This window comes from Lygodium microphyllum, chromosome 13 (genome assembly GCF_053477565.2).
Source record: "Lygodium microphyllum isolate KBCC chromosome 13, Lygodium_microphyllum_v1.1.10, whole genome shotgun sequence".
In the NCBI taxonomy this organism is placed as follows: Eukaryota; Viridiplantae; Streptophyta; class Polypodiopsida; order Schizaeales; family Lygodiaceae; genus Lygodium; species Lygodium microphyllum.
The window spans coordinates 64,840,819-64,855,836 of NC_141147.1; positions in this window are offsets into that span (position 1 = coordinate 64,840,819).

The following is a 15,018-nucleotide window of genomic DNA, read 5'->3' on the forward strand; positions in this document are numbered from 1 at the left end:
GACTATCTAAAGCCATTGAACAGCTCGGCTGAAAAACCAAATTGTATGGAAATTTTGAATTCAATGTTATTGAAAAAGCAATACATAGACCAAAATCTAGTACGGATTTTAAATTGCCTACATATTTATGTTTGTAATTTTCCTCATGAACATCTGGTTGACAATGAAGGCCCTATCAAAGGTACTCTTGATACATGGACCTTGCTGGATTGTCTCATCTATCACTCCTCATCTCAGAACAATGATACTCACTCCTATAGTCTATAGGGCCCCTCACCCACATTCTTTCATCTTCTTCTATAGTGATTGCAGATACATCATTCAAGGTGGATGCTACTTGCAGCCAAATCTCATCCTCACAACTTGAAGTGTTAAGATCAATCACTGGTTCATTCACTCTGAGATGAATGAATCTCTGTGTACTATACCCATGTCGTGTACCACCCTTTATACGGAGTCAACATGTACTATTTGTACATATGGGATTCAGGACAGCTCTTCCTAGAGCATACATCATTTGTCATTTCTCAACACCCTCCACTTTGAGTCCTGGAGACATATATGCATCATTGGCCGAGAAGCAAAACAAAATCATTCATGAATATAGCACTTGCCCGACCGACATCATAATCCCAAACACAACAATCAACCATAACCACCAATTGTAACAGTGTGGAATCAGATCCCTTGCGGTTGAAGAAATCTGCAAGATACGCCAATGGAGCAACTATTAGACTATGAGCAAAACAACTCTTGTTGCTTGAAGGCCCTAGGATATTTTGGCCATTGCTCTCCCATCTAGCCGCATGTAAATGGTGAAAAGCAGACTACTTTTATAGCTAAGCAAAAGCGATTTACTATGCTGCATGCTAATGTGCTTGCGGCATAACCATACGAGTCCCCCATAATCTGGAAACTAGCTCCAGTTGCCAATCTATTTACTAGAACACATACACGCTTCTCTGCAAGAATCAAATCTCGTATGCAAGTGCTTCGACGCTACATGAATGGAGCCACTTTGCTGCACATGAACTAGAACATCTCTCTACTTGTACTATACAGGCATCCGCCTCTTAAATTGTTTATCTAAGCATGACCCAATAGATAATGATCTAGGAAATTTTGTGGTACGTCATATGCCCAACATGTGCATTTTGCACTTCGACTTTATAATTGTATGGTTTAAGACCAATGTTTCAAACCCGGAATAGCATGTTCGAGCTCTAGTCATGCAACCACAGCCACACTCCTTGCCTTGCGGATTCAATAGAGGATGCCCTTATCTCCTTTTGCGAGATTCATTGCACTAACTTTGACAACTTATAAATCGCCAAACATATCTTTGGAGTGAGACAACCTACGATCATGATTGCTAGTATAGACTGCCACAAATTTAACACATTATGTACTTTAGATTGATACAAAATAGAAAATACAAGCACTTAATCGAGTCAGTGACTATTACGGCCTATATAAACCTAACACATCCATACCAATTGTGGGATTTGAGTCCTATTAGCTAGTCATCTTTAGAAAATGCAAACCTGAGAGAGCGCATCATCCTCATCATGTGGATAGGCTTGATAATTTGCTTCATTGTGTGTTTTTCTTTAGTGGATATAGGACCAAAGGAATATGAGGTAATTGCACATGATGATCATAGCTTGTTTGTGGCCAATATGCCTCCATCTCACCTATCTTTTTCAAGTTCATCCTTACCCCCAGAACATCTCTCTTTCTTCTCGTGATACAATCCCATAACAAGCTGCCAACACTCTTGAAAATATGCATATGATCTATAAATGGGTCCAATATGGTATAGCAACTCATAAAAAATTGAGAACCATTATATTCTGATTGGAAATGACTCTTCATGAACCATTTTTTACTCATATCAACTTTAGGCATTCATCATTGCAAATGGTGGAATCCTTCTCTCAATTCATGGATCTTTGGCAAGAATGTTATGTACCCCAAATGAACTATATTCTTCATTGTTCTCATGATCTTTGAGATTCCACACAATAGATATGCATGATAACTTAAGGTGTGCTACGTTAGAGCAAGTAACGGTAATGAAGACTCATTTACTTGAGCATCTTTCGAGATCCGAAAAATCATGTATGATCTGGCCTCTATACTAAGGGACCACCTCAGGGTTCATTCCTGTAATTTACAACATCAACGCACAAAAAAAAACAAGCAGTCCTTTTGACAAAAAAGTTCCTTAACTTATTTTCCAGTTAATCTTTGTCTCTTGCCCATACATGAGAAATTATGTATCCCTTCTATCCAACAGAAGTACCCAATCTAAATCACATGGCACCATAATTTCTATCAATTATCTAGAATAGGATCTTCCAATGCCATAGACGTTGGGCTCACGGTAGTCTTCAACTCCATTCCGTTTCGGACTCGGCAAGGGGTGTCCAGAGCTCCATTGACCCCAAGCAACCTATGAGCAAGATACACTTTTCGTGGTTGGCCTTTTCACCACTTGACCTTCGGCCCGTGAATCAAGCACTGCCCTTTTGGATTGAGATGCAGAGTGACCTTGGAGATGATCCACCCGTGTAAAATATCATTCCTTAATTAATCAAATTAAAAATCAAGCACAATCAAGGCAATCAGCCTAATGTCATCTTCCAAGGAAACATTCCTTTATTTTCCATGGCAACTTGTCGTTATTGACCCTTGCTAAAACACAAGCACTTGGAATAATCATCTAGATCACATCCCAACAATCAGTTTAATGCAAAAGCATTTAGAACGTTATTCGATCCATCAACAAAAACAGTGCTATTCCATGCAAAATTTACTTAACACTTCCTCCATTCGGCCAGGATATATGTCGAAGTTTCAACATTGCTCAAGACATGAGTTCTAATAATCCCTTACTTTGATTGATAACCGAACCTTCTTCCTAATGAGTACAAAAGCATCGGTCTTTCCTTTGACTTAGGGTTTCCTAACTCTTGAGCTCTTCATTTTCCTTTGAGGCCTAGAGTTGTTTATATCTATTCCAGTCCTTGAATAGGATTGATAAGATCGTAGCTATCAAACAGATCTCAAGGCATCTCAGTTTTTGCCCTTATGATCGCTGTTTGTGTTAACTACACACAACATCAAGACTCCCAATCTATTAAACATAAGCTATTAATGAGATCTTGGACAAAGGTCTAGAGCTTCGATAACGATTCTTTTCTGGACTAAGCTGCTTGCCATGCAATCCTTTAGGCATGCAAGTTGCAACATGTACCTTCAAAGTGAGGAAAACACACCTACTATTGCGACGGCATGCTTGGAGCCTTAAATGTTGTTTATGAATTCATCGCATGGTATCTAAATACAATTGACTTCTTTTGACACGCCCATTTGGAAAATTTAATCCTTCGAACACTTACGATGCAATTTATCATTTTTAATGTCCTATTCCTATATAGCATAACATGGGTCTAATGCATCTCATGTGGGAATCAAAGTAAGCATTTATCAATCTAGAAATATGTTATTTATGACCAATACTGTGGTTGGATGGGTAGTGATGTCCTCACCCCCCGGGGCTTTGTTGCTCGTTGTGGGGTTTCCATCCATGCGCGTCATTTTCGGCTTGGGTGCCATCCCCAATCTTTTCTCTTTTAGATGTGCTTTGCATAGGAAATCTGCGTCTTGTACTCGATTAGCAAGGGCCACTTAGAGAAAGGACGCATGTGGACACTCTTTTTCATGCAATAGATGAACTTGGGTTTGCATGATGGGGGCTGAAATGTTATCTTTGTTGTTGGCATTTCCAAATGCAGCTTTCACGAATTCCACATTCATAGCTCTCAAACTTCTCCTCTTAGGGGCCATGACGGATGCATGTTTCTTTGAGTAAAACTTCAATGGACTTGAAGGTTGCATCATCTAGCTTTGAGTAGCTAGGACGGAGATAGTAGATCCTTCACAAGAGATGAGAGAGACTTTGACTCCGCAAGAGGTGATAGAGTAGGGCCTTTGAGATGATACCCTCCTCTTCTATTAATTATTATTATTATTATTATTATTTCTCTTCCTCTCTCTCCTATCTTCTTCTCTTGCTCAACTTTTTCCTTTCCTCTCTCTAGTGTTATCTCTTCTTTCCTAACTTATTCTTCTCTTCTTCTCCCTATTCTCTCCTCCTCCTCCTCCTCTTCTTCTTCTTCTCTCTCTCTCTCTCTCTCTCTCTCTCTCTCTCTCTCTCTCTCTCTCTCTCTCTCTCTCTCTCTCTCTCTCCTCTTCCCCTCCTCTTCTTCTCCTTCTCCTCCTCCCCTTCTTCTCCTCTCTCTCTCTCTCCCTCTATCTTATTCTCCTCTCTCTCCCCCTCTCCCTTCTTCTCTTCTTCCTCTCCTCCTCTTCTTCTTCTTCTCCTTTTCCTTCTCTTCTTCTCCTCTCACTCTCTCCTAGCATTCAGGTCCCTAAGCCTCCTCCCTAAGGCATCCTATCTCCTTTATTATGAGTGGGGGGGGGGGGGGGGGGTAGATAGTGGGGGTGGGTGGGGGGGAGGGAATGGTAGCACATGTGTGCTCCTTCCCCCCATCAGCTTCATCGGCATCATCATCATCAGCTTTGCCATCGTCGCCTTCTTCTTGACTGCCATTTTCTGCTTCTTCCTCCTTGTGCTCGTCACCACCCTCTGCCATGTGAGCTTCTCGTCCTTTCCCTCCCCTACCTTGGTTTTGTTGTCAAACCCCTTCCCCTCACCACCTATTCGGTGGTGGTTGGGGGGGTATTACATCAAACTAGACATAACATCATACATGGTCTATAGACAAATGATGTTTTTGTCAAATTGTAAGCTCACACTAAGTGCAAGGCTATGAGATATGCCTCTTGACCTCCAATATCATGGTCATCATCATTGGTCTTGTTTGCTATAATATGGACAATACATTGTTTATATAATTAGGTCACCCTAAACCAAGTAGAAATCAACAAATCCAATAGACTTTTAATAAAAACTCTAAAATTTAATGATTAAGAAGTGAATGTTTTCAATTATAGGTTGGTGAGTGTTTTTTTGGATATTTCTATGTTTTGGAAGGTAAGAAAATCAAAATATATAATCTAAATTCAATTTTAGGTGAAGGTCAATCTTGTCATACTCTCCCTTTCTCTATATTTCTCCCTCTCCCTCTCCCTCTCCATCTCTCTCTCTCTCTCTCTCTCTCTCTCTCTCTCTCTCTCTCTCTCTCTCTCTCTCTCTCTCTCTCTCTCTCTCTCTCTCTCTCTATTTCTCTCTCTCCCTCTCTCCCTCTCTCCCTCTCCCCCCTCTCCGTGTCTCTCTTTCTGTCATGAAGGAGACCTAAGTGAGAGAGAGAGAGAGAAGGAAGAATACTGCAAAAGAGAGAGAATAAGAGAGTAGAGGAGAGAGAAAGACTAGGAGAAGAGAGAGAGATAGGAAAAGAGAGAGAAAGAGGGGAGAGAGAGAGGGGAAGCCATGGGAGTTGAAGGTGAAGGTGAGGAGACAGATTTGTATTTATCAAATGGTACCCTAATCAGGTCCTTATACACATTAAATACCCCATCAATGTAATCGGGTATTCACATGTGCTAACCCTGTGTTAACCCCGTGTAAGCCCTCTAATCTCATTCTTTACATTCCATCCTGACCCAAAAGGTTTATGCCCTCAAAAACAAAAAGAGGACGTATTGGTATGGCTCAGTGGGGGGAGGGGTGGGGTGAAATCTTGTGGAACGGTGGCCTATGAGCATGTATGCGGTGTGAGCATGAGGGAAGAAGGAAACTCAGTACAAGGATAGGCACCAATTCCAAACAAGAAGGGCTGGACAACATTGGACATCATGCTGTGCCGAACAAACCTGTAGCGGAAAACTGATCATAACTTTCCATGGCAACTCCAAACGAGACGTTCCACATGTCAAAACAGAGCTCGTTGAGTGTACTTTCAGCCCAAGTAGGTCATGCATGGGTGCAATTAATGCAGGCCCAAATCTGTTAAAAAATAGATGGCTGTCTACTACAAAACATGCCCAAATCCAGTTGTCCTTCAGCCAAGGTTGCTATCTCAAGGTGAGGGGACTGCATCGAGGGAGTGTTGATATAGATAGAGCTTTTTTCAACCTCCAGGATCAAATGGATAACCTGCATGGTAAGCATCACCAGCATATAGGTCTTCCATGCAAGCGTGGGTCTCTGCACTACCACTGGGGTCACATGGAAAGTGGTTATCCTTTCCATGCATTGGGTTACCATCCACAAGTAAAGCTAGAATGGTCAGTACCACTAGCTGTTGCATCGAGTATGCCATAAGCATCATATGATTAAGCTTGGTCTGTGCTTGGATGCTGTCAATAACACATGGGGTTGCATAACCTAAAAAGTGTACTGCATCAACCATTATATGTGACATGTGTACAGAGACTGAAGGGTCTCCTAAAAGGACATGTTTTCTTGATCCGTAATATGTGTACTGCATCAATCATTATATGTGACATGTGTACAAAGACTGAAGGGTCTCCTAAAAGGACATGTTTTCTTGATCCGTAATATGAGCATGATCTTTAAGATCTACATGATCTTCTTTCTTGAATGAAAGTTCGTCTTGCTTTGGACCCACATCAAAATGGTCTTTAGCAAGATCTGTCCTATCCTTGGCATAATGATATTCGAATACAAATAGGAGTTTTGCATTTTGTGCTCTACATTTGTCTGGATGATCACAAGATATCTGCTTAGCACATTGATAGCATAAGCCCACATCATGAGTTCCCGTATCGTATCACTAGTAAGGTGTCTAATGCGTTTAGCCTTAGATAGCAATCTACACACATGCTCATCACCATTGGTTAGCTCAGTAAAAATATCTTTGATAGTAAATGACCAGGGCTTTGCTATAATTGACTTTTGTGGATTGGCTGTGTAGGACTGTTGCCTGTCCCACAGTACCTCCTCTGAGCACAAAATTGGGCGTATCTCCGTAGGGCGGAATGGGAAGATTTGTGGCTCAGATCGAAGGGCACTAAGCCCTCTTCAAAATGAGCTATGGGGTTCAAGCTCAATAAATTAAAAGGGCTTTTCTGTAATCACTTTTGTCAGCAATTCCCTGAGTTTGCATCCCTGCAATACTTTGCAACTTCCATGCATCACTGTGCATGGGAACCATTGCCAATATGAACCAAATCCTTGCTGACTAGGGCTAATACATTGCCAACAAGAGCATAACCTTACCAGACATGACATCTCAAGACCAATCATAAGCATCATTACCAAGATTGCCAATCAAAGGCATAGGCATACCCCGTGAGTACCATTGCCACTTGCATAAACATCTTCATACCAACATGGGCATATAAGTGCCACTATCAAGAGAATCAAAGTGCCAAGCCTTAGCTTTGCAACTAAATTACTACACTTAGGCATACACCCCATGATTCCTCACACATCCAATGCATTCCATTGCTTCAAAACCCTGTGAATCTAAAGCTGGTAGCATTTTGCAATTTCCTTTTCATTGGGCAGATCAATAAGCTAATGTGAAGCTTTGGTTTTCAGAGAGACCTAGAAGATTTTTGGGAATGCTTTTGAATAACAACAACTAAGCTCCTTGGGTGCTCCTAGTATTGATGTCAGATCTCAATGACACAGCTTGACACAGATATTCAAAAGAGGGTCAATCCCTTCCTTTCCATGACCAAAGCTACTGCAAGTTGCAAACCAATGTAGCCATGTTTCCAATGATTGCTAACTTCACCCTAGACATCTCCTCTCTTTGATCAATCTCCATGTTATCACAGGAATGATCCCAATGTATAATGTATATGTCTCGCATGCCATGCTAAGAATCCCCTCATGCATGGCTTTAGAACTTAGATGCTAGGGATATCCTCAAGATGAACTCCAATCAAATCGTGCCTTCTAGTTTAGTACCTGCCTATTCCTCCAAAAATCAGGATAAAAGGTCCCTAAGGACTTCAATGCACATACAAGCTCATAAGCTACCATCATACTTTGTTCAACCAAGAAAGAAGAAAGCTGCTATGAGAGGTTTGATTCCTCTTGAAAACCATGTTTCTGTAGATTATTCAAAGCTGAGACACGTTTGTCTAACAATGAATTTGCACCAAAAGAACTCCAATACATTTATTCACTTTCTGTTCTCCTACAAGATCAAGGCCCATTGTTGTAAATGCAAGAATAAGAGCTGATGTTGGTCTCCATCTGCCCATCCATGTGAATACAATTTCTACAGGGGAATAGCCACAGCATTTGTAATAGAGTTTGCATAAACAAATGCAAATCCACTACTGACAAAGAACTGAGTGACTTTAGCTCCTTATAGGCATAACTCTTGATTTAGATTTCATAGTCTTGGCAATGGCATAAGGTTCCTGATTCTTTTGGATTCTCTCGAGTCCCTCCCTGAGGGATGGCTCTTGTGATGAGGGGGAGGCCTTTGCTGCAGTAGCAGCAACATGGATGGTTTGATCATCGGCTTAAGGTGAGATTGTTTTCTTTCAAAGGCTTCATTGACTTGTTGTTGGGCTTTTGCTCCTTGGACTAGCACCCACCTTTGTCTGTTTGAAATAGGGGCTAATAAAGAAATTTAGTTGGTTAGATGTTTGATCATGCACAAAGCCTCCTACAATTGGCTATGATCCGACGACTTGAGGAGGAATTTCACCATTTGCTTCTTGCAAATAACGACTATGTGGATTCAGAATATGTATTTCAGCAAGTTGTAGGTCCTTATCCTTGTGAGAAAGAAGAAGTTGTGGAATTATTACACTCCATCGGATGAGACTGTTGCATCTCAAATCTTCGAGGGGGGATGGTGTGGATGAAGAGGTTGTGGTAGTGCAAGGTATTTCAGATATGAAATTCACGATTGAGCTTCTTCTAGCAGATGTAACCAGAGGCGAGAGAACTTTCGAGGATACCTATTGTAACTAGAAAAGAGTAGTAAAACTTTCCCAAAACAACAATGCAAATTTTGCAAATACGGAACCTTGATAAGAAGATTTTTGTTGTGTGCAACCAAGCGCGATCACCATTTTTATGAAGGAAAGTGGGTTCCTGACTCAGAGCCTGCTTTTAAACCCCCAAGGAGAAGGCTGATGTAGGCTCCTATGTTATTTCATCTGAAGATTGCTTTGAGGCATTGCAAAAAAAAAGTCCATTCCTAAGAATTTGATCCACAGTATGCATCCACTTCCATCACTTGACCATTCTCTTCTGGAGGGTCCTTCTAGTTATGGCTTTCTGTAGCTCCCTCTATGATCATGAGGCTATTATCATCATAGTGCAGATGTAGTTTCTTTGCGGCCTGGTCATTGTCACTATTCCCCACTGTTCTACTCTTATGCCCTACATGTTCCTCCTAAATCCATCTGAGCTTTGTGCACCAAATTTCCTTAATAGACAAGTCAAATAAACTAGGTAGCTAACATTGCCTTTGACTTTTCCTTGACTTTGCCTCTATGAGTAAAGTTGCCCCTGTAGGAGCCTTAGAGGTGAGAGTAAGTGCAGTAGGAACCCTTGTAGAAACGTTTTTCCACCCTGATTTACGCCTTCGTCTATCATAGCAGGAACACCTGTTGAGAACACAAACTCCAGGAGAAAGAAACATTTATTTGACACAGCTGAAGAAGCGGTCCAAGCCTATGATGTTGCTACTCGAAAGATTCCTTAACTCCTGTTATGGGTGATGCAAAAACAAAGAAGATTTCTCCCTTCTTTCGTTGGACTGAGAATCCATGGGAGCTTCTCAAGAATGAAGAAGAAAACTCTCCTTTGAAAAGTAAATGTAGTCAAAACTCTCTCCAAGTCATGTGGCTCTTATGAGATTTCCAAGAAAGGCTGCCAACACCATGTGGTACTCCATCAGTGCTTCTTACAACTGTTGTACCTGTGTAACTAGTTTTTTTTTTGTGAAATATAACTGCATATGAAGAAAGAAAAAGAAGAAGGGACCAAAAACCTAACCTCTGATACCAATTGTCATGAAGGAGACATAAGAGAGAGAGAGAGAAGGAAGAAGACTGTAGAAGAGAGAGAAGAAGAGAGCAGAGGAGAGAGAAAGAATAGGAGAAGAGAGAGAGAGAGAGACAGGAAAAGAGAGAGAAAGAGGGGAGACAGAGAAGGGAATCCATGGGAGCTGAAGGTGAAGGTGAGGAGACAGATTTGTATTTATCAAATGGTACCCTAATCAGGTCCTTGTACACCTTAAATACCCCATTAGTGCAACCTGGTATTCACATGTGCTAACCCCATGTAAGACCCTCTAATCCCATTCTTTAGACTTTTCTCTCTCCATGTCTCTCTATTTCTCTCTCTCTCTCTCTCTCTCTCTATTGCTCTCTTCATCACCACAATCCTTTCCCCCCTCTCTTTTTCTCTTTCTCCCTCATAAGCACAATGCAAAAAGTAAACAAGGAAAGAAGAAAATAAATTTATAACCCTCTTCTCTCTCATTTTCTCTCCATTTCCATCTCCATTTCCTTCTCTTTTTCCCCTCATCTATCTTTTAATTGCAATTCATAAAGAAAAACATAGAGAAAAGAGAGGAAAGGACTTACCTCAAAGCTCGAAGAAACAATCATGCATAGTCTTCTTCTTCTTCTCCTTTACAATGGTCTCTTTCTTCTTCATGGATGGCTCACACACACACACACACACACACACACACACACACACACACACACACACACACACACACACACACACACACACACACACACACACACACACACACACACACACACACACACACACACACACACACACACACACACACACACACACACACACACACACACACACACACACACACACACACACACACACACACACACACACACACACACACACACACACACACACACACACACACACACACACACAGAACCTCCCTTGCTTTTTTCCATGCTCTCTTCCTCTTTCTTTCTTTCTTAATGCTTGTTTTACAAAGCTAAAATTGTTGTGCTTTGCGTTTATAGTGTTTTTTTTAACAAAGTACGCTATTGCTATTTCTACTTGGTATCGACATTGAAATGCATACCCAAAATGCATGTTGGAATGGCTGTCGGAATGAACATTGATATTTAGTATTGCTATATGCATTGCTATACCGAGGCAACCATAGCGATAGAAATAGTGATGCCAAAAAAGTGTCGTTACTACCTGTTGTTATAGTTGTATTCCCTTGTAGTGAGAAATTGTAGTTGTTATAAAGGACAACTATCCTATTCTTTAGCTTGATTAAAATATGGATAAGAAAGATAGATTGTAATACAATTTGAGTTGCATATAAGTGTATACTTATAGCATTCTAAGTAGGACTAGACATGAGATGCACTAAAATAGGCCTAGTTTCCTTGTAAAATAGGCCTAGTTTCCTTGCTCCCCATGATGTGTGATGTTGCTTTGGACAATGAACTTGCATTAAAATGTAGCTAACACTACCACTACTTGTTATCCATGAAATCTTTGTTGATCAATGCAAATCAAAATTTTGCATTGAGTATGATATCCTTGCAACTATGTTGTAGGTGGCTTCTCCACTTCTTGAGCACATTGTATGCTTTATTGCAATTGTTCATTCAATATATTATTTCATCCCAATTATATCCTTTGGAGAGCCTAGGTTTGTTAATCTTGTTGTTTATACATCTTTCTATAGTTCGTTAGACCTTGTGCTCTCATATGGTGGTAGACTTGGATACACTTGACACATGATTCATTGTGAGTGTTAGGGATTTCAAGAGTACACTCTTGTATTTGATGTCTCAACTTCTTTCCCAAAGTTTTCACCATTAGAGCACATCTCGTCACATCTAGTTCCCCTATCTATAGAGGCTCTCAAGGGGTGGTATCATTGCTTCACCATGTATAGCCATGAATATTCATAATATTCCTTCTTCCTCTTGGGATATCATCCATCACTCTAGTTTTACCATCAATAGAAAACTCTTTAGAAGGTGAATTTGAGTAGGGGCAACTAGTTGTCTATAATCTAGAGATTCTAGCTATAGGGAGGGCACACATACATGGATACACAGTTGCCCATTGCTTCATCATGGTAAGATACAATCTCAAGTTCATACAGCCTTTGTATAATTTGTTTTCTCTCTATGGTCCTCCTTCATTATGTAGGTAATGGAGATAAATTATGATAGAGACTTAGACATGTACCACTATGTAGCTAGATAAGAGGATCTTGAGTGGAAGTGTATTTTTCAAAGTTTGCCTTCTATTTTAATAAGTTTATCATTAATGCATTTGCATAAATCCTTTCTCTATACCACTTTTTACTATTTGTGCTCAATTATTCACTAATCCAAATCTTTTTCACAAACCCTCGAATCCTCTATTCCTACATAGTTCGAAGTCTTAAATCCATTTTATATGGTTATAACCCATGTACATGGGTGCTCACATATTGGGATCTTACTCATGCACATAGCACTTTGCCTACTTGATTGCTGCACAATAACTACATTTGCACCTACCCATGCCATGTTAGGTTGCAAACACTTGCTAGCCATATGAGAGAGAGAGAGAGAGAGAGAGAGAGAGAGAGAGAGAGAGAGAGAGAGAGAGAGAGAGAGAGAGAGAGAGAGAGAGAGAGAGAGAGAGAGAGAGAGAGAGAGAGAGAGAGAGAGAGAGAGAGAGAGAGAGAGAGAGAGAGAGAGAGAGAGAGAGAGAGAGAGAGAGAGAGAGAGAGAGAGAGAGAGAGAGAGAGAGAGAGAGAGAGAGAGAGAGAGAGATAGATGTAAGGAGGATGAAAGAGTGTCTTGTAGCTCTCATGATGGAGAAATACCTCCACTTACCCTTGCATCCCAAACCTTTCTAGTTTGTGCCACCTAGGCTTGAGAATCATCTCCTTAGTTTGGGAACTACTAAATTAGAGTTTTAAATTACATATATTAAAGATGCTTTATACATATTTAGTTTGTCCGTGGCTCGTATAAATGACTTGTAATGCATGTTCTTACACTAGTGCCCATTGAATGGGCCCCTATACAACCCTTGTGCACCTATCTTGGCACATGCTTATGCATTTGATGTAACATGCACCGAAGCATGCATGCTCCAAAGAAAATGCAATTTAAAGAATATGTTATGCACTTCAACACATAATGCAAACAAAAGAGAAATGAATGTATTGAAGAATCCTTTGTGCCTACACTAGCGCTTGTGCTTTTATGCATATATGCATAGAAGGTTCTTTAATTTTTTTTTCAGTCCCTTACATAGAACCTTACCATTCATTGGATATCTTTGCTCCACTCCCACACTCTCAAGCACTCTCTGGATGAAGTTGAAAACCATTCTAGACCCTTCTCATAGCTAGACTAGACAATCGCAACCCTCATCTCACATAATCCCATTCACCCTCTCAATCTAAGGTGCCTATTGAGTGTTGGACTTTTCCTAAAGTGTTGTTCAAAATGTGTATGTGCAATGTAATCTCTTCTTGTGCATGTGCTTCTAGGGTTGTTGAGTATAGCCTCAATGAGACTGATGATGCGCAATGTATGTAAAAGGCGTAGTTTAGTGTATCATCCTCTATGGCATGGAAGTAGTTGAAGGAGTAGGGGTATATGAAGCCCCAATATCGTGCATATCGTGCATAAGAACAAGTGCAGTGCAGTGCAGTGCCTATGACCCTTCATTTGGTGATATGTAAGTGTCAGGATTCTAAAAATCTTACCTCTCCTCAAGGTTACTCATTGAACATGTTGATCTACTTCCTCCTTTTATCATGTATAACACATCCAATCTAGCAAAAAAAGATTATATGCATAAGAAAAATCAAAGCCGAAGTAAGATTCAATCTCCTACCCTACTAGAGATTGAGTTTGTACTCAATTATCAAAACTCAAATACCACTCTCACAAAAATTTAAAATTCCAACAAAATACTAGCCATCCAATGCAAAGTTAGGAGTTTTCTTGGTTTTGTGAAAGTGCATAACAACAGGCATCCGAGATAGTGAATAATAATGTCATCAATGATGCAGTTGGAGACTAGTACACTATCGCAATCGAGCTCCATATCTACTCAATAAGCAATATCGTGTTTCTCTTCTGTGTATATTTCTTCAAACCTAGACTAGAAAAATTTATGCAAAGCCATATAGAAGTGGTTCTACAAGAATCGATTTTATTCCTTCAACCAAAGGTATTTTAAGGTTGACTTAATTAAATGTAAGGCATAATATGTTGGGGGTAAAGGCACCTCCGCCTAGCCGCCTAGCCACCTGTGTATTACTACATTGAAAGTACCTGCCACTGCACACTATAGGTGGCAGGCACCTGTCACCATTACTTTATTCTTTATTCTTTTAGTGATAGTTTGAATAAAGGAAGGCCCGGTCACACATTGTGACCGTTGGAGTTCCCATTTGGTCTCTCTCTCTCTCTCTCTCTCTCTCTCTCTCTCTCTCTCTCTCTCTCTCTCTCTCTCTCTCTCTCTCTCTCTCTCTCTCTCTCTCTCTCCCCCGGCCATAGCTCTTCCAACCAAGCTTCAATCCTTCTCACCTTTCAATTGGTATTAGAACATGGATTCATGACCACTTGAGCTTGGTTCGTGGTGTCTTCAGCTTCCTATTGATTATCTACACTCATTGGGTCTCCTTCTTGGTAGCCATAGCCAACTCTCTTGAGCTCTCGTCACTCCCTGGTTTCCCGAGCACCTACCCAACCCCTTTGGGCACCCTCAAGGCATTCCAACAAAGGTATTTATTCATTTCCTTCAAGGTTTCATGCTAATTACGTGTCTACAGGTCTAAGAAGAGAGGGGGGTAGCACCATGGATGCTTCGGTGCTCCATATCTTGACATAGGCTTTACTGGGGCACCTTAGGCTTGTTGTGTGCCTCTTTGGCACCCACTTGAGATTCCTACCACTTTGCCCAGCTCAAAAACATGAGAAATAGCCCCAAGAATATTTGTGCCATTTTTCCAGGTGCATTTACATCACGTTATCAGTTGTCTGATCTCCTCCAGCTCATTCCAGTCAACACTGGCAGCCTCA